The sequence below is a fragment of the Lontra canadensis genome, unplaced genomic scaffold (assembly GCF_010015895.1).
Source record: "Lontra canadensis isolate GAN:19392208 unplaced genomic scaffold, GSC_riverotter_1.0 scaffold24, whole genome shotgun sequence".
Classification (NCBI taxonomy): domain Eukaryota; kingdom Metazoa; phylum Chordata; class Mammalia; order Carnivora; family Mustelidae; genus Lontra; species Lontra canadensis.
Genome location: NW_022631018.1, coordinates 10,438,324 through 10,459,472, shown reverse-complemented (window position 1 = coordinate 10,459,472; position 21,149 = coordinate 10,438,324).

Here is a 21,149-nt window from a genome sequence, read left to right as displayed (position 1 = left end):
GGCAAGGACTTGGGCTCACCACCTGCGTGCCCTCAGGGACAGGCTCCCCGCTAGTGGTGGGGGCATGTCAAGGGGAAAAAAACAGCTCATTAAGCGCCAGCATCTTTTTTTTTTTTTTTAAGATTTTATTTATTTATTTGACAGAGATCACAACTAGACAAAGAGGCAGGCAGAGAGAGATAGAGGAGGAATCAGGCTCCCCGCCGAGCAGAGAGACCGATGTGGGGCTCGATCCCAGGACCCTGGGATCATGACCTGACCTGAAGGCAGAGGCTTTAACCCACTGAGCCACCCAGGCGCCCCAAGTGCCAGCATCTTGAACACACAGCTGTCATTCAGGCCACACAGCAGTTCTGGGAGGCAGAGGAGGAAATAAACATGGGCCAAGAACTTAGGAGACTTCTTGAAGCTCCTTTAGTGGCAGAGAGCTTGGGGTGGTTCAAATCGAGTCTTCTGTTCTAAAGGCTGTGTTCCTTCCAGCCACCCTAAAACTCAAATGGATCTGGGACCTGGATGGGGAAGCCATGGCCTCTCCCCCCAACCCAGGCTGAGTTGGGAAGGGTAGCAACTCCTTTTAGGCCTTGAAGTGGCTCACTGACATGTCACTAAGACTGAGACTCTGTGGCCTCTCAGATGCCAGGATGGGCAAAGGGGATTTCTTCCGAGACCTAAAGGGCCTGGATAGCATCTGGATCCCAAGGGTGAGCCTTCTGCTTCTACCCCCACACCCTTAGGGCCTCTTTCTCTTGCTAGGGCCTGGGGGCCCACAGCACACAGCCAGAGGTCAGGCCACGCCCACGCTTTGTAAGGACCCAGTGTGCCAGAGGTGAGAAGAAAGGCAAAGCCAAAGAACCTGGCAAGGGGAGACCATTGAACACTTGACCCTAAAGCAGGGCAAGCACATGGACCGCCCCAAACTCCACCCGCGCACTCAGGAATCTGAGAGGCCCCAGTCAGAGTCAGCCAACACCAGCTGAGTCTGCGCCTTGCCTTCCAGAGCTTGGTGCCCTTGAACCGGTAACTGGACCTCTGTGAGAGCCCTTCCCTGTGAGCATCACACACTCCAGAAGACTCTGATGGGCATCGAATGAGATGGTGAAGTGCTCCCCAGCAAAGCTAACAACAACAAAAAAAAAAACGGAGAGAAAACATCCAATTAACGTTTGTGAAATGGAACTGTTCTTATTTCTGACTAGCTGTTGACAGTGCCGCCTCTGCTTAGTTGGATTTGGGTTAATATTCCCTCATATTTTCTCATTCTCTTTTTTAATTTGTACTTGAATGATTGGGGAATGACAATGGACGTTAATTGAAGGTCTAGTATGTGCTAGATTTGTCCCTCTCAAAGTTTGTTCCCTGGACAGATTGTACCAGCATCTCCTAAAATGCATTTTATTTTATTTTTTTTAAAGATTTTATTTATGTATTTGACAAACAGAGATCACAAGTAGGCAGAGAAGCTGGCAGAGAGAGAGAGAGGGGAAAGCAGGCTCCCCGCTCAGCAGAGAGCCCGACGTGGGGCTCGATCCCAGTACCCCCAAAGACCATGACCTGAGCGGAAGACAGAGGCTTAACCACTGAGCCACCCAGGTATCCCTAGAAATGCAAATTCTTTAGGCTCACCCCAGACAAACCCATTCAGAAACTCTGGGTGGGGCCCAATGACTAGAATTTCGGTAAGTTCTCTGCTGATGCTCGTGCATGCTAAATCCACTGTCCCAAATGTTTTACATGAATGTCTCATTTAATTCCAAAAATGCCTTAAGAGATGGGAATTAGTATCTCTGATTTACAGATGAGAAATGAACTTCAGTGAAGTTAGTGCCTTGCCCCAGGTTGCACACTATCGCCCTTTGTCCTCACTACTACAATGCCTCCCAGAAGTGGGACAGTTTTGTTCCCAGAGGGTGTCCTAGGGGCAGGTGTGAGAGGCAGGAGTCACTGGTAAAGAGGGAACATTCTCCAGGGCTGATGAATAGCATAGCTGGGTATTTTTACATGGTGTGCCAGACCAACCGGACTGTTTTCTTTTATGAAAATGGGCAAATATTTAGTGCGAGGGCTGTCCTACTGAGCTGGCTTTCCAGAGACGACGCTCCTAGTTTGCAGCGTGCCCAGAGTACCTGCCTTCTGCCGGTCGTGAGTTTCAGCAGCACTGAGACCTGTGGCCGACCTGTAGATAACACCATCAACGACGTACTGGACTCCCGCTGCCGGCTCTAGAGGGTTTGTGATTTAATCTCCACCCGGCGTTATTATGCCCTTCAAAGGATGAGATTCTCGGGACAAAAACTCACAATCAAGGGGTAGGGGTCTGGCCTGCCCAGCTCTAAAGTTCAAATTCCTTCCGTCATGCTTTCATTATGAGAAGGCAGCTCTCAGAGGCAGGCAAATCTCGTCCTACTCTTGGCGCCCAGGCCCACTTGCCCTGTGGGGTCCTTGCACCGGGAGAAAGCCAGGGGCAGACCACCAGCGCAGGTGGGCCCAGCGCCAGGCGCCCAAGCCAGAGGAGCCCAAGAGCGCCCTGTCCGCGGCCACAAGATGGCGCTGTGGTTCAGGGGACTCGGGGCCAGCAGGACACCTTCTGCAGGACCGAGGACCAGGACCCACCAGGTCAGGCCGGTCCCGCGAGGGGGACCCCCAGATCGTGGAAAGTGGTTGTGGAGGAGACTCCCCGCTCCTTCCTGCTCTCGGCCGCATCGGGGAGGCTGGACCCCGCGGAACAGGAACTCAGCAAGGGCTCCCAGGCAGCGAGCGCCCCCGGAGCCTAGCGGCTTCTCGCTCCCTTCGTCTGCCCCGAGCGCCTCCCCGCCAGCCGGCCGGGCCCAGCCCACTGCCCTCCCACGTTACACGTCATTTCAGCCCGGTCCCAATTTGAGGATTTTAAATATTGCAAAACTCAGCCTCAAAAATGATCGCTTCCCAAGTCAGTAACGTGGGAATAGCGTTGTATGGTGACAGATGGGGACTACAGTTATCACCGTGAGCCCTGAGTAATGTATGAACTTGTCGAGTCGCTGGGCTGTGCGCCTGAACCTGATATACTACAGATGTCAACTATACTTCAATATTAAATTTTTTTTTAATCACAATGAAATGATCTCTTCACCTAAGGTATGCTCCAGCTTTAAAACCTAGCCATTGAAGCTTTTTCTTTATATCAAAAATAAGTTACAAGTGGAGTCAGAGTCCTGTGCCTGCTGTTCCCTCTTTCCCAAAGTCTTTTCCCATCACTTAAGAAAAACATGCACAGTATGCTTGTGCACACGCACACTCGATGAGGCAGAATTCTGAGTTCGAATCCTGGATCTGCATTAAAAGTTGTGTACCACCTATCGAGTCCTTTAATCTCCCAAGGCTCACTTTCCTGATAGATGAGATGGGAATAATAAGGGCACCTGGGTGGCTCAGTCCGTTAAGTGTCTGCCTTGGTGGTTCAGGTCATGATTCCAGGGTCCTGGGATCGAGTCCCACATTGGGCTCCCTGCTCAGCGTGGAGGCTGCTTCTCCCTCTCCTTCCTGCTCATGCTCTCTATTGCTATCTGTTGCTCTCTTAAATAAATAAATAAAATCTTTAAAAAAAAAAAGAAGGATAAAAAAAAATACACCCAATTAACCATTGCCAGAATCAAGACCATAAACATACATCACTTTCCAAAGTTAAAAAAAAAAAAAAAAAGGAGGAGTAGGAAGAAGAAGAAGAGGAATGGGAATAACACCAGTGGATCGTTGGAAAAAATAAATCCATATAAACCATGGGGAATAGCACTTAGACATGTAGTAAGCGCTCAATAAATGTTACCATTGTGATTTCCTTCCCACTAATACTTACTGGTGTGTACTTATTAGTGGTGAGCACAGTCCCTTGGTATTCAGTCCAGGCAGCCTTGTGTTTCGGACTGATTTCATTTGGAATATCTTATGTCCGGGGCGGAGGGGGGGTAGCTCTTTTATGTATGTCTATGCTCAGAAGACCCAACTCCTCCTGCCGTGAGACACACTAAAGTGAGTCATCGTGGTCCCCACAGACCACAGCCTCCAGCTGCCACTCTTCCTCCCTCTTGTCTTCTCCGAGTGGTGGGTGCTCGCAGAGACCAGCCATTGCAATGGCTGAGTGTCCCCCCCTCTTTTTGGCTGTGGGGCAAGTGGTGCCCAGTTGTGAGTGGTAGAAGCTATAGCCTTTTATTTTCCTCTAGGCCAGGGGGCCCCTTCTGCTCCCCAGGGCTGGGGGGATGTCTCGAGTGCATAGGGAACGGCGCCTACGCCTGTTTTATTTCCACCCAGTACTGGGGAGACCCTGTGTTCCGTGGCAAGGCCTGCAAGGTCAGGGGAGGACCGTGGCTCCGGAGTGTTGGCCAGAGGAAGGTGGTGTGCGACTCTCACCTCTGCTGTGCCTGGTCACACTGGTGAACAGGTCAGTTGTAGACGTTTGTGTCTGGAGTTCTGCGGGGTTTCTATTTCTGTCTTTCCTGACTTCTGCATTTCTGAGAGCTGGGTGTTCCCTCACCATCTCTCTGTCTTTCACAAGCCCATGTCTGACAAAAAAGGCTTCACGGGCAGGGCACAAGCCTTCCACATGTGTTGATTGACTGCCTAACAAACTGGCTCTGAGACCTCAACCAAGATCTTTCTAGAAGCCGCAGGCAGACCCATGGACCCATTAGATTCCATCAGGTTCCCCTGCTGAAGCTGTTCCCGAAATCACTCCCACGCCAACAAAAAGTTACCCGCATATGCAAATGATGTTGGAGATGTAGGGAGCAGGGTTGGTAAAGGGGGAGTAGAAAGGGCTTCTGGTTCATCTAGGAAGGCTTTCTGGTTGTGGGGGGGGTGTGCTGTTGAAGCTGTAATTAAAACGGATGCAGTTTGATAAAAATGAGAGAAGGGTGTGGTTTTAGGCCATAACCCATCCTTTCCTGGTTCAGGTCCTCACTTGAGTCATTCCAGAGTTCCCCTGCCAGCCCCTGGGAAGGTTCCAGTGCATGACATGTCTCAGGAAGCTATCGAGGTTCCTAGAAAACCACCCACAGAGAGCAGATCTACCATCTCCACCCCCAAATCTTTCTTAGAAATCCTACCTGCAGCTAGGAAGGAACAGATCGGAGGTCAAGGATTAAGCAATAACCAAATACTGGGTTTGGGGCACCCCCGTAATAGAAATCTGGTTTCTGGTCAGAGCCACTTGCTGGCACCTATTCCCTGGGGGAGGACACAGGACAGATGTGGGTTGAGCCCGGCGGGGAAGGGGGTGTTTGAGGGGCTCTCCGACGTCACCATCTCTCGCTCAGCTGGCAGAGTGGGGCCGGCTGGGCCAGCTGCTCTCCCAAGCGCTCGCCTTCCTGTTTTCCTCTTGGGACTTTGAGAGGGAAATCTAAACCGTGTGTCTCTGATTCATTACTGTGAACTCATCAAGTTGGTGTTTGGCAAGAGTCCTTGGATATTTTGGAAAGAGCTTTTGGTTTGGTTTCGTTTGTTTTTGTAATGTTTTTCCTTTGAAATAGGAAGTACGTTTTTGCCGAGAGTAAAACAACAAACTAGATTGGAGTTTGGATCAGAACATAAGAAGAAATTTAGATATTATCCTTTTGTTTCTCTATTTTTGACTGTGCAATACAAAATAAGTAATAGCTAACATTTAACCTTGTGGATTGGGTCCTATTATTATCATCTCCCACCTACAAATAACAAAACTAAGGCCAGAAGAGTTAGGTGAATCGCCCAAGTCCAAAGAACCGGGAAGTGGTAACCTGATATACCCACACGGTGCCAAGGGCCCACGATGATACTTTGGGGGACTTAGAAAAATGTTTTAATTTCTTAATTTCTTTAATTTTTAATTAAACTCAGAAGGAAAAAGTGAATTTTTAGATCTGAAGATAATGTTTGAATACATCATAGAAATATTCATCTTGGGGCACCTGATGGCTCAGTCGGTCAAGCCACTGCCTTTGGTTCAGGTCATGACCTCAGGGTTCTGGGATCGAGTCCAGATCAGGTTCATTGCTCAGTGGGGGCCTGCCTCTCTTTCTTTCTCCCTCTGCCCCTCCCCCCATGCTCGCTCGCTCTCTCTCTCTCTCTCTTTCAACTAAATAAATAAATAATCTTAAAAATATATTTGTCTTTATACCAGCATAGCCATGTAAGTTGTAATTATTTTAGAAGCAGCTCTTGAGTCGGGTGCCAGGTGGAATTAGAACACAATAGTAGCAGCCGGTGGTGGAACTGCTCAAATATGAGCTGATCGCTGGGTACAAAGTGACTCAGACACCACCTTACCCCCTCCCAGGGGGAGCCAGGCCCCCATCCGAAGTTCGACAAAGTACTACCGGGTCTGCTCGGGGAAAGTTGTGAGAGGCTTCATGAAGGAGTCGGTTCTGAGCAAAGAGGCTTAAACATGAAAGGAGAGAAATGAGAAAGTGGAAGCATTTGTGGGAATGCGGACGTCACTCGTATGGGGAAACTGAGGCAGCTGAGAGGTTGTGTTGGTCATCAGCTGACATTCAGTTCCAAAACTACTTTTGAACATTTTTCTTACACGTTTCACATCCAGGACTCATATTTAATCACTAACCTCCATCAGTAGTACTGAAGGCCTAATTGCTACTTAAACTCACAAATGATTATCTTACGTAACAGGAGGAAAAACAGGACTTCTGTTTTGTTCATAGTTCTCTCCTGTTAGATATTAACTCATATTCATTCTTTAGTAGTTAGTGTCCACCAGTTATTAGCAAATTGTCCTAAAGTTCATAAGAAACCTTCTCACTTCCTTATTTTTGCATCATAGTGACATACTAAGTTTTGCAGGTTTCCATGGGGCAGACTGGTGGTTTACAAACAGGGCTCCTCAGAGATAGAGCTTGGTAAAGATGCCCAGAGCTGGGGGCATCTGCCTGCTTTAACCTGAATATTAGATTGATTGATTGATTGATTGATAGATAGATCGATAGCCAAGGACTTCCAATAAATAAGAATAGCTTCCATCTACACCACCTGCTCTCTGTGCCCGGCACTGTTCCCAGCGCCTCATACGCATTAGCTCACTTGATTCTCACAATAACCCTATGTGATGAGTACTGCCCTTACCCCCATTTGACAGATCAAGAAACAGAGGCCAGAGAGGTCCAATAACTCACCACGGTCATAGCACAAGATCTGAATCCAATTTTGTTCTGTGTGTTACCCACTCACCATGAGGCCTCTGCATCTGCCATGTTGCAGCCTGCTGGTTAGGGATGTTCCTGGGCCTCAGGTCCCCAGTGGTACCCTCCAGTGGGCCTCTCAGCCTCATTCTGGTCCTTCCTGTTTGGTAGCTGCAAGTGGCACCTTGTGCTGTGTGCAGGGCTAATTGAGAATGTAGACCCCAAGGAAGACCCAGGGCCTGAGGGCCCACAGGAGCACACAGTGGGCCTTCCTCACAGTGGACAAAGCTCGGGCAAACCGAGCCTTGAGGGAGCGTCAGGGCTGTATCTTATTAACACTAACAACTTACCAACACTAATAACTCATAACTTACTGTATCTTACTAACACTAACAACTTACCAACACTAATAACTCATAACTTACTATATCTTACACTAATAATTACTGTGACCAATGGCATTTATAGCCAGTTGCTGTTCTAGACCTTTCACACTCATGATCTTATTTAACCCTCAAAGCAACTGAGCGGGCAGGTATTATGAGTCTCACTGTCCAGGGGACACTGAGCCATCCGGCAGGTTGAGTGACTCCCCAGAGGGCACACTATCTCCCCCGTACCTTCTACCAGGCCACAGTACCTCTGCTCCCTACGTGGCCACCACCCCATACCCACCAAACCCATTTGTGCAGAAGTTCCTCCATGAGTGTTCTCGGGATCTTCCTTTGCTTCTGTTCCTGCCTCCGACGGTCAGTTCCTCAAAAAGGTGAAAAGTTCTATTCACCAGCTCTCTTTGTGTACCCGCCCCCCCACCAATGCCCAGGACCCCACAGGAAGTTCTGGGTAAGTTGAACTCTAGTGAGATGCTCCAACTTCATGGTTCTGCTTGCATCAGCAGCTGGCATCTCTGGTCGAAATGCGGAATTAGGGGCACCTGGGTGGCTCAGTCGTTAAGCATTTGCCTTCGGCTCAGGTCATGATCTCAGTGTCCTGGGATCGAGCCCTGCATCCGGCTCCTTGCTCAACGAGGAGTCAGCTTCTCCCCTCCTCTCTCTGTCTACTTGTGTTCTATCTCTCTGTCAAGTAAATAATTTTTTTTTTAAATGGGAAATTAAGGACCCAGCCTCAAATCTAGTTTTCTGTTCCTTTATCCCTCCCCCAAACCATTTACTTGGGGAGACAAGCATAAAGCATATATCTACCCAAACGCCCCCAAAATGTCCCTACAGGTGAGTGTCCAAGACCCAGCCATTTAAATCATCACGCAAATGAGGTGGCAGCCTGTGAGGTGGCCAGAGCCGTCTCCGCCCACACCCAGAGGGAACGCAAATACTGCCAGGCCAGCCTCAGTGCCCCCAGCTCATCCCTGGCCTGATGACTCAGGGAGAAACCATGCAACAATTTACTCAGCAGCCTCTCGATTTCCCTGCCCGTCCTCCCGCACCCGCACCTGCATCTGGCATAGACAGGGAGAGGTGGTAATAAATGGGCTGTTCTCAGCTGTCATGGCTGGGCAGCAAAAATGCCCGCTCAGCCTGATTCATGAAAACACACTCCCCTACCTCTGAGTGATCCCTGGGCGTGCAGGGGTGCAAGGGGGCAACTGGGGCTGGGCTCAGCTTTGGTCTTGGGAAAGCGTCATTCATCTGTGTGGAGCACAGATTGTGACAATGGAGCACCAAAGTTTCCTTTTCCGCCATCTACAAAGACATGAATTTCTTTTTTATTTTTTTAATTTTTTTTAAGACATGAATTTCTAAGCAAATTAATTCTATGATTAGTTTGTGTCTTCAGTGCATACATGGTGTGCACTTGGTGAGGACTGGGGCAATAACTAAAGACGGTCCTTGGTGACAAGAAAAAAATGGGTAAGATAATCAGTTGTAGCATCTTCGCCTATGAGAGAGAATCAGGCATTTCCAAGCCGTCCCAAGGCCCCATAGCTCAGCAGGAAAACAGACCTGTGACTCGCAGTGTCTCCCTCTTTGCAGGAGCAGATCTGTGGGACCTCCTTCTTCAACTGTCTGTCCCTCCACTCACTAAACATGCATCTGTTTGAAAGAAGCAAAAGCCATTGAACATTTAAATAACTTATCTTCTAAAAGCCCAGACTCTGCTCTCTACCTCGGTTATTCTGAATGAACAAGATGGCCCTACAGAATGACTTTGTGAAGAATCACAGGGTCTTTGGAATGTATCAAGTCCTTGCCACTCAGTTCTGTCCGCAGACCGGCAGCACCACCATCACCTGGGAGCTTTCGAGGAACAGAGGCTCTGCAGCCCTCTGATCTCCTGGGGCAGGATCTGCAGTTTAACGAGATCCCCAGTCTCTTCAGGTGCCCACGGAAGTTCCAGAAGCCGGGCTGGGTTGGGTTACACCTTCATAGGCAGTGACTTCCCTTGCAGAGTTTTGCTCTGCTCCAATGATGCTACCAGGGACTGGTCTTCTCTGAACAGGTGCTGCATTTGGGGGTGGGGGGGCATCCAGTTCTGGGGCTCGCTGAGGATGGGGGCGCAAGGAAAGAACAACCCAAGGTATGAAGGACAGAGCACAAGGTGGGGTGTGGGGACCATGACCTCGGCAGCTGGCCTGTAGGTGGGGAGGAACAATGAGGGGAAAAGCCCAGAAAGCAGATTCTCCCAGGGGGTAGTGGGCAGCAGGGAGGTGGGGTCCACACCCCGTGAGGGGAAGCATCTGTCTTCAGTACAGGTGGTGGTAATGGAAGAGAAAAACCCCTTCAGGATCAGCACAGTGATCCGGGAGGTCTCTCTTTCAGCTCAGCACATGGTGGGGAGGGGTAGGGCTATTGGCTGGGGCTAGGGAAAGGTCAAAGGCAAAGCCAGGCTGAGAGAGAGCTGGGTCAAGGCCCAGTTCATCACTCCTGGAGTGTCTGTTCCTAATCTGCACTAAGAATATGAGAGAAATAGGCAGTGCTCCACAGGCAGGGAGATAAGCCTGGGCTTCTGAGCCTCTGGCTGCAGAGCAGAGAAAGACAGAGGCAGATCAAGGCTGGCTCTGAGTTGAGACCACCCATGCCACCTGCTGCACAGGCAAATGTGTGTCATTTTCTTGGGACAAACCCTGAGCCCATAAGATGAGCACAGGCAACAGCCACACCCCCTTCACTCCCCTAATAAAGTGGCATTCCTTCCCCTCAGCATTTCTCAGACAGAAGGCAGACTTGAGCTTCCTGAGTCCCCCAGACTGCAAGGATGTATACTGAGGGCTGTGAGCTCCCTGTTGAATTTCTCTTTCTTAACCGTAATAGATGGAGGCAGCCCTCACAAAGCCTTTCACAGTCTCCCCTCTCTCGCCCCTTGAATGCACTTGGCATAGCTGGGAGGTTTCAACGGTCAGACCACCAGCTTTAAGCTACCGCTGGGGTAAACTAATATCCAGTCTATATCCAGTTCCTTTGGAAGGTCTTCTCTACTCTAACGCAGTAGCTGAGTCGAAACCTCAACACTACATCTTGTGTATGTGTCACAGGGAAAAGAAAGCAACTAGGAAGGCCCTCAGTGTTGATCAATATTGGTTCTGTAAATAAGAGACATCCGTTGTTGAGATAGGATACAGTGGTTAAAAAGAATGAGTCTGTCTCAGTGTGTGAGCGTGAGATGGTGTCCAAGATGTATCTAGTATTGTCTTATTTGTACCTAAAAGGAGAGGGAAAGATGTTCACATAGATGTCTTTATGCATAGAATATTTCTGGATGTATATACTAGAAACCAGATTATCCACTGCTTTTAAGTAAGGGGCTTTGAAGGTTAGAGCTGGAGAGGGAAGACTTAGTTTTTACTGCACACCATTCAGTAGTCCTGAATTTCTGCGTGTGTGTGCACATGTATTTTCTGTGTATATATAATATATAAACATATATAAAGATATATCTGATGTATATATGTGTATATGTATCCCCATTACATTTTCAACTCCCAAAGAATTAGTCATTTAAAATGGTGATTATGAAGATTAATGTAGCAACACGGAAAATTTTATGACATAATGTTAAGTGAAAAGGGCAAGATTCAAAGTCATTATGTGCATTCTGATTTCAATCATATGAAGATAAGGAGATGAACAAAATTTAAGAGCAGTTTTATTATAGTGCTGGAATTTTCCATGCTTATAAAAATCAACAACAAAGTGGAGGTATAATTTATATACAATATAATACCTATCATTTATAAGTAAGTGCACATTTGGATGAAATAGAACTATCACTACAATCGAGTTACAGAATATTTCCATCAGCCCCAAAAGGTTCCTTGTACCCCATCCCACTCAGTGCTGGGATCAGTCCCACAATCAATGATGTGCTTTCTGTCACTATAAATTGGACATGACTTTTCTAGAGTTTCATAAACATGGAATCTTTAGCATGCACTCTTTGTGTCCTGGCTTTTCTTTTACTCAGCATATTGCTTGTATCCATCCTCCCCTTCTTCCTTAGTAACCAAACCCTCAGTAAAAGATTATACCTCCTAACCCTCCTTGAAACTAGATGTGACCATATGATAAAATTATGGTCAAAGAAACCCAATTAAAAGGGTCTTCTGGAAAGTCTATGTAAAAGTGAGAGACAGATACCCACTTTCTTTTCTTCCCCTTTCTATAGCTCTTGGCCTGGAATATGGACCTGATGAATGGCACTCCAGCCGCCATCTTGGAATATGAAATGACAATAAGGAAAAGGAGCCTGGATCTTTGATGCCATAATGGCACTGCCATACCAGCTTGACTCCCTTCCCCTTAAGCAGCTTTTACATGGAAAAAATACATATCTTGTTCAAGCACAAATATTTTGGGCTTTTTTGCTAAATTTGTGGTTGAAACTAACTCTAAATGTACCGTAAGCCTTCAAGCACAAGTTGACGTTTTAAAACATTACGCAAATGTTTGATTAAACATTAATTTTAATTTTAAAAATAAACCTTTATACCAAAATCTTACAAAAATAGTTCAAGAAAAACACCATAGACCACTCTTTCTCATGAACATAGTTGCAAAAATTCCTTTTTTTAAAAAAGATTTTATTTATTTATTTGACAGAGAGAGACACATCGAGAGAGAGAACACAGCAAGGGGACTGGAAGAGGGAGAAGCAGGTTCTCCGCTGAGCAGGGAGCCCAATGCGGGGCCCGATCCCAGGACCCCAGGATCACAACCCGAGCAGAAGACAGACGCTCAACGACTGAGCCACCCAGGCACCCCATAGTTGGAAAAATTCTTAACAAATTGTTGGTAAATTGAATTCAGCAACATTCAAAAAGAATAATGTACCATGACCAAATGGAGTATATCCCAAGAATGAAAGTTTGATTTGACATTCAAGAATAAATTAATATAGTTGACAGTTTTAACAGAAAAAAAAAAGATTTTTAAAAATCAAACCATCGGGGCGCCTGGATGGCTCAGTGGGTTAAGCCTCTGCCATTGGCTCAGGTCATGATCTCAGGGTCCTGGGATCGAGCCCCGCATCGGGCTCTCTGCTCAGCAGGGAGTCTGCTTTCCCCTCTTTCTCTGCCTGCTTGTGATCTCTCTTTCTGTCAAATAAATAAATAAAATCTTAAAACAACAAAAAAAAAAATCAAACCATCATCTCAGTAGGTGCCGGAAAAAAACATTTGAAAAAATTCAGTATTTCCTCATGACTAAAAACTGCCAGCAAAGTAAAAATAGAAGTGAACTTCTCAACTTGATAAAGGGTAATTCTGGAAAAACAGAAAACAAAAAACCCTACAGCTAGCAATATACTTAATGATGAAAGACTAACTGCTTTCCCCCGATGTAGGAAACAATGAAATGATGATTACTTTTAATGCACGTATTAAATATTGTGCTGGAGTCCTCAGCCAATGTAAAAAAGAAGAAGAATTAAAAGGCACAGAATTTGGAAAGCAAAAAGTAAAACTTTCCCTATTTACAGGCAACATGATTATCTACATAGAAAATCCCAAGGAATCAGAAAAATAAAATCCAACTAGAATTAACAAGTAAATTTAGCAAGGTTAAAGAATACAAGATCAGGGCACCAGGGTGTTTCAGTCGTTAATCAGCTGCCTTCAGCTTAGGTCATGATCTCAGGGTCCTGGGATAGAGCCCCACATCAGGCTCTCTGCTCAGCGGGGAGTCTGCTTCTCCCTCTCCCACTCTCCCCCTGCTTGTGTTCCCTCTCACTGTGTGTCTCTCTGTCAAATAAATAAATATAATCTTTAAAAAAATACAAAATCAATATACAAAAACCAGCAACAAACAATTGGGAAATCAGAATCTTATAAATTCCATTTACAGAAACATCAGAAAGCAGACAAGACTTAGGGGGCAATTTAATGGAAGGTGTGCAAGACCTTTCTGTTGAGTATTATAAAACATGAAATTTATAAAAACATTATATATAAGCAGAGAGAAATTAAAGAATGCTTAAACAAATGAATAGATATATCACCTTCCTGGACTGGAAATCTCAGTATTTTCAAGATGTTTAATCTCCCCAAATGGATTCACAGATTCAGCACAATCCTATTTGAACACAGCTGTGGTCTTCAGACATTGACGAGTTGATTATTAATTTATATGGAATTTTTAAGATAATACAATGAATCTAAAATAGAATAAAACAAAAGCAAAGCCATCACCGAGGTAGCAGCAAAGAAGGAGGAAGGGCTCGGATCCACTAACCCAGAAAAGCTCCTCAAGGGAGACTGAGCTGGTAGTTAAGTACTTATCAGGTGCAGGTAGATAAGTACTTATCAGGTGCAGACATTCATGAAAGGCATTGATTTACTTAGGTTTTCCTGATCATAAGGAACTAAAATTCATCCCATTTAGTTAAATGAAGGTATTTTCTAGAAGATTAAGTCTCCCAGAAATCCTTAGAGACACCTCATGGATTCTGAGCTTGGAGGGCAGTCCTGGATCCAAAGCTCCTCTTCTGGAGCTCCTCTTCTCCTCAGCTGGACCCCCTAAATCTTTAATGTCATCTCCTGTCTGTGTCCATCCCCTCTCAGCGCCTGCTGTCATCTGCTTTATTCTCTCTACACCTCCGGGAAAGAAGCTAGAAGGATAGGTTAAAACCAGATACAAAAGGCTTTGTTTGTCCAGGCAGGTTGGTTTTTACCATTGTAGCCACTAAAGCTTTTTATACAAGAGAAAGAACTGATCAGATTTGGCTCTGGGGCACATAATTCCATTGGTGTGTGGAGGAGACGAGAGGCAGGAGGTCAGGGAAGAAAGTATTGCAAAGAAGAGAGAATAAAGCTCAAAACCAACGGAACTCAGTGAATGTGGGGTTTGGGTCGTAGCAAGACACATCCTACTCTGGTCAAAAATTTTTCTATCTCCTTAGGAAACAGAAGGAAGGAGAGTTCACGCATCTGCATTTTGCAACAACTCCCCAGTTGATCCTGGTTGAGAACAACTAGTCCAGACAAAGTGGCATCTCTAGGGACAGAGTGAGAACAGAGAGAAGACAGGGATGGATTGGGGGACCGCTGGACCCGGTGGAGCAGGTGTCCAGGTAACTGTAGCTTCTCGCTGAGGAAGCTGGGTGGGTGATGGCTCCATTTGCTAGGCCTTGAGAACCGAAGGTCAGACTCGGTTTATATACGGGACTGGAGGTGAGAGAGGTGGAGAGGGTTACTTCTGCAGGTCCCACAGAGAGCCTAGGAAGTCGGTCGCCCTGAGCGTACCCAGCAGGCAATGCCAGAGATGGGCTGACTCCTGCCTGCGCTTGAGCTTTGCCTCCCTGGGGCAGGCCCTCCTGGCCAGAAAGGTGCTCTCTGGGTGTTAGTCAGTTAGATAGACTCTGAGTCTCAGACTCTGAGCAAGTCCAAGGCAACTTTCTCCCGGTTTTGCTGTAGTGGTTGCCGTGTTATTTAGCATGGACTTCGTTAGCCCTTTGATTAAAATACGCTGGAAGCAATTTCACCAGCGTATCCGACAGGTTCCAGGATTCCACTCTGATGATTCTTCTGAAAAGACTTTAATAAAGGGGCAGTGGGCAGGAATGGGGGGAACGGACAAGGAATGTGGAGGCCCCCAAGGGATTTCAACCGCGGGAAGCTGTTACATGTAGGCCCGACAGAGGGACAGAGGGAGAGGCTGGTGCTACTGAGGCCCAGGGGAAATGGGCTGTGGAGGAAGGGCTGCTCCTGCAGGAGAAGCTACAGGCACAGAGGAAGCAGCCACTGCCAGAAGGAAGGTTTCAAGTCAGAGGGACAGGCAAGAAACAGCCTGGCCAACGTCTCCCTGCTCTCACACTCCAGTCTCCTACTGGTACCTCCGCTGGGTGAACGCCAGCGCGGAGCCAGCCATTGGGAGAGCCCGGGGCGAAGGCCGTGGGGATCGGCCTGCAGATACAGAGAGGCAGGGAAGGCTGGAGAACGGGTCAGGTGCGCAAACTTTGAGATGCACCAGCACAACCACATCCCCCCACCTCACAGCCTGTGCGAGGCAGCGGCTTGATAAGTCTGTGGAAGAACAGAAAAACCACATCCCAGGAAGTCACGATACTTGGATTCTGACAGGCCGGCCCTCCCACACACCGACTGTCCTCAGGGGCGCCCTGCTGGCATCCTGACCTTGACTGCCTTGGCTCTGAAAGAGTAGGTTGGACCACGTGACTTTCAAGGCCTTCCAGCATAGGGTCCCTTGAGCGTGCTGTCAGCCAGCTTGCTCTCTCGCCCGGCAGACGGAGCTGGCCGCTGGGTCCCCGCTCCCGGGGCTGCCCCCCCGTGCCCACTGGGCCCTGAGCCCGACCGAGGGCAGCGCCAGGGAGGGCTCCTGGGGCCGGCTGGCCTCCGGAACTACACAGCCTGCTCCTCTCTTCCAGCGAAGCCCTGTGACCTGCAGAGTCAACCCGGGACTTTCTCAAACGTATTTTTTTTTTTTTTTTTGCTGTGATAAGGTACATTCAAAAAGAAAGAAGAGTGTATTCATCTCCAGAAAGCAGCAGTTCACAGACCTGTGCGCCAAGCTCCAGGTCCTATGCCCCTGCTCAGTTCCTGATAACTGAAGACGAAACTTGAACAGCAAAAGGGAAGTCTCCAGGCTCCTACAGGGTATCAAATCCTGTTTCTACCCAGTTTCAGTTCTTAAAGACACAGGATTCCATATTTTCTCACCCAAGATGCTGGAAGGCCAAGAATGTTCAGTGACCACCAACCACCTTTGTTTGGCCCCCAGGGGTGAGCCGGGGGCCGGGGGGGGGTGACATGGAAGCGCGCCGCAGAGCCTTTCTGAAGCCAGGCTTGGAAAGAGTGTCTGCCTCTTTGTGAAATGCATCATCATCTTTCTCCTTATTCATCTAAAAAAGCAGTCTGGGCAAGTGCACAGATTTGCTCAGCCTGATCTGGGGCTCAGGGAGCCTCTGATGCTTTTACTTTCCTAGCTTCCTGTGGGGGCCCAGATGACTCATCATTTTCTTTTGGAGGTGGGAAGTTCTGTGCACCCTGGCTTCAGGTTCACTCCAAGAGTGGCCTCGAGGAGCAGCCCGCTCCCCTGTTGAGCCTCCGCTGGAGAATAGCCCAAGATTCAATGTATCGGGGTCCTGCTGCCTTCCAAGCATTTATTTGCAAATAGACGTTCAGTTATGTGGTTGTTTTGTGGGCTCTGTGGTTTATTAAAGAGGATGGTGGGGGGGGAGAAGAAAGAGCAATATAAAAAAGAAAAGGTGCCACAGGTGTTAGTAAGGGTGCCCACGCATATGAAAATACACAAGAAAGAAAACAAGGGGATGTGTCCACCGACAGAGAAGATGGAAAATTGTTTCCACAATGGTTCTCTTTAGGACCAAGAAGTTTTTTCACCGAAGTTAGATAACAGAACAAGCAGTAACAATCGAATGGGATGTGTGCTCTGACTCACATCCAGAGTCCAGGAAAGCCCCTTAATCAACTTTGTAGGATCACAGAAGATTGCTGGAGAAAATCACATTTCGTGGTGACGTAAAGGATGGTCGGGAGTTTGAGTTAACAGTAAGGAGGAGGAACAGCAAATCAGAGAACCTGATTCAGGATGATGGAGCCCAGGACAGCAAAACAGGAGAAATGGTCCCAGAGACTCTGCCCCTTGAAGACGACACACTCAGTGTCCATCAGTACACTGCCTGGCTTTCTTGGACTCTGTCCACATGGGGAGAACATTGCCCAAAAACACTAGGGTCATTTGGTCCTGTTTAAAAATAAGCGCAGGGGCGCCTGGGTGGCTCAGTGTGTTAAAACCTCTGCCTTGGGCTCAGGTCACGATCCCAGGGTCCTGGGATGGAGCCCCGCATTGGGCTCCCTGTTCAGCAGGGAGCCTGCTTCCTCCTCCTCCTCCTCTCTCTCTCTCTCTCTCTCTCTGCCTGCCTCTCTGCCTATCTGTGATCTCTGTCTGTCAAATAAATAAAATCTTTAAAAAAAAAAAGTGCAAACAAAGGCAAAGTCAGGGCCCTTGTTCAGATATGAAATGAACAGGGGTTAAAATTTTTACTTATTAGAGATTAAATAAGATTGTAAAGATTAAAGGTCGTTAATCGTTGGGGAAGCTGAGCTCTTATGTAGCCCATTCAAAAGAGAATCCAAAGAACCACCATATTTACAGATTCGGAATATTGAACTGAACACACCCATGGAAGCATGACTGGTTTCTCAAGGAGGAGGGAGGGAGAAAAGTAAACTGACTTCGAGGAACAGGACACCATTTGCATGTCTAGAGATGAGAATCAGTTTGCGTTGTTACCAATTAGGTATAATTTACAGAGTTGTAAAATGGCTCAAAGACATTGAAAGGCTATAATTAGATAACGCCAGGAATGTCTCTCACGACAATACATAGTTTTCCCTTGAGCTTTTCCCCTCCAAGACTGTTCTGCTCAATTCCTTTCTTTTTCCCCTACAGACCAGAGCCACTGGTCTGGTGCGATTCCCGTATCCACCTGCGTACACATGATAAGTCAAATACCCCTAAGCAAATATTAAAGACTTAAAAAATAGTGTTGTACAGCAAATAAAAATATAGTGACTATTTACAGAATTTAAATTGAAGAAAACAAAAAAAAATAAATAAATTGAAGAAAACAACTGAGAGTCTTGTTTCCTGTGTGTTCTCTGCCCCACACCTACCCTTCATCGTCATCAACCTATTGTGCTTTCGACATGATCGTTACAAGATCTTTATGAGGCAACTTCACTGCTGACTTACAGGAATCCTTAATTTAAAACAGGCCGACTGACCCTGATGAAGAATTATAGGAACGAAGGAAGTAGGTTAGGTCCATGCCCTTAAACGGGGAAATAACACTGAGAAATTCACATCACAAATGAAGTAATATTAAATGATGGGGGTATGGAATGGGGGTGAGGGCTTACATGGAATGAGGACTACGGAAGAAGTAACCATTCATTCCATCAATCACTCAGACGGGTATTTCAGGGCTTACCATGTGCTAGCAATCATGGTAAACAACCAGGGATATATGGATGAATAACGCAATCCCTGTCCTATAGTTATTTACAATCTAAGTAGGAATGTTACCGGTTCAGATCAGATGGAGAAAATCATTCTCTCTCCCCTCCTCAAATGGAAAAAGTCTGGAGGTGGGATTTCAGAAGTTATATGTTAAGGTGATTCTCTAAGATACGTATGTGTGTTGAGGGTTATCTGTCCCTTGCAGGTCCTTGTCCCCCCCACCCCACCCCCGACCCTGACTCACACACACACACACACACACACACACACACACACAAAATGGACACTTAACTACTGATCATTTAAACAATAGCTAATTCAGGGGCGCCTGGGTGGCTCAGTTGTTAAGCATCTGCCTTCAGCTCAGGTCATGATTCCAGGGTCCTGGGATGGAGCCCCATCGAGCCCCACATCAGGCTCCCTGCTTGGCGGAAAGCCTGGTTCTCCCTCTCCCAATCCCTCTGCTTGTGTTCCCTCTCTTGCTGTGTCACTCTCTGTCAAATAAATAAACAACATCTTAAAAAAAACCCAAACAGCTAATTTATAAATTAGTAACAATTAATCATTCATAGTTTTATTTTTAAATAAGTGTTTTGTTATTTACTTCTATAAATAAATGTATTGGTTTGGTACAATCAATCAGTTATTTGAGTGAGTAATTACTAATAAAGTTTAGTAATCATTAATAATTAGCAAATTCACCACAATAGTTCATGAACTACTGCAAGGTACATTCACTGGTTCTTTCCATTCTTTTACCGTGGGATACTGGCCTCCACTGGTGTTCCTCCAACTCTCTAACTTTCTCAATTTCAGAAAGTACTGCCTGGCAGATTGAGCCTTCTGTGGGTTTGTGACATTTGGGAAGGTACTTTTTTGCCTTGCCGCTAGTCTAGAGGAGAGATTGCAAGGAACTTGGGAGGCTTGGGAAACACTGCCACTTTCCAGGCCCCGAGCAAGAACACTTGCTCTGTCCACGAGTGAGGGACTGGAGACTGAGACAGAGGAGAGGATGGTGTCAGAGCTGAACAGAGGCTGATGCCCCGCACAGGGCCACTGATAAACCAGTTCAAGAAAGGTCTCGATAATGGATGGATAGATAAGTAGCAGGTTTTTTAGGGAAATCAGGGAAGTTCCAATTCCATCTCTGGTCTTTCAGGATGGTGTCTTAGAGTGCAAACACTGGACTGTCCCTCGCACTTTCCTCAGCATCGTGGTCGGAATTCTGGGCTAGTGGCCTTTGGACTGATCTTGGATGACATTTCTGATCTTCTCAAGAATATCGGACCCAAAAAGGTCACGCTAGAACACCCAGAAGAGCAGGTGAGCTGCCCCCAGGGCCAAAGCTGGCCCTGAACACCGCTCCAGATTTAAGATACGAGTTCTTCAAGCATGCCACACCAAGTGCATCGGCACCTGCTAAATACACACTTTCAGTGTGGGTCACGCTACTGGTGATGATGCCTATGGTGGTGGACGTGAACCCATTGATTTCCTTTGGTCTCAAATAGATAAGTGGGGGCAATCTCACCAAGGAGGTCTTTTTCCAAGTGGGCAAGGCAGGAAAGATCCCTCGACTCCAAGCATGGAGTGGTTTGCAAACATTCTGGCCTTGGCCAGCACCATTCTCCCGCCTCAAGTTACATGTCATTATTAGGGGGCTTCCAGGTGCACAACCCCCTGGGCATTCAGCATCACTTGCCCAGGAGCAGGAATGCTTTTGGTTCAGAGCTCAGGATCCCCACTCCCCCTCCCCATACTCCTTCCTTCTTTCCCTCTCCCTCTTTTCCCCTTCCCTTCCCTCCTCTCCCTTTCCTCCTCTCCATTTTCCCTTCTTTCTGCTCCCCGGCTTTCCTTTATAAGCCTTGTTGCTGTGGCATGGATGACCCTGCCAGGACTTCCCAGATACCGTGGGAAGGAAGATGTGTCCATGAGATTCAGGGCCGCCCCCTTGTCTTCTAGCTCCTGCTAGGACAGAACTCACAGCCCTGGTAAGTGCAACCCGGATTGTGGAAACCCTAGCGTTCATGGGAAAGAAGAGAGGGGCTTTTGGGTCTCGCTTTCCTGTCCGTTAGTGTCATCATTCTCAACCAAGGTTTGGGGCCCAAACTGGGGCCTGATTCATTGATGGAAACCCCAGGCTTCAAGGCTGGGCTGCAGCAACACAGGGAGGGGCTGCGGACAGGAAGTGGTGTGGCCGTGTGGGTGTGAAGGAAGGGTTTCCTCCCTCTGACACTTTCTATGCTGAAGGGGCCTTTCTCAGCCTTCCTCCCTTCCCTCCACCGGCCCAACACACACCTTCACTGGGGGACTCAATTCAGATGTGGGGCTCCAGGCCGCGCACACAGCAGCCGTGTGAATATAACCGAGTAAATCCAATCCCCGGCAATTTACCGACTTCCCTTGTCTCTCCTGGAGTAATACAGTAGTTCCTCAAATTTATACAGAATTTTTGCTTCTTCAGAGTAGGGGCCTGGGAAGCTGGGATGCCCCAGCGGGGAGGTTGATAAGGGCGTTCTTAGCAGCCAAGGTCAGTGAACGTTTGGTTTTCAAA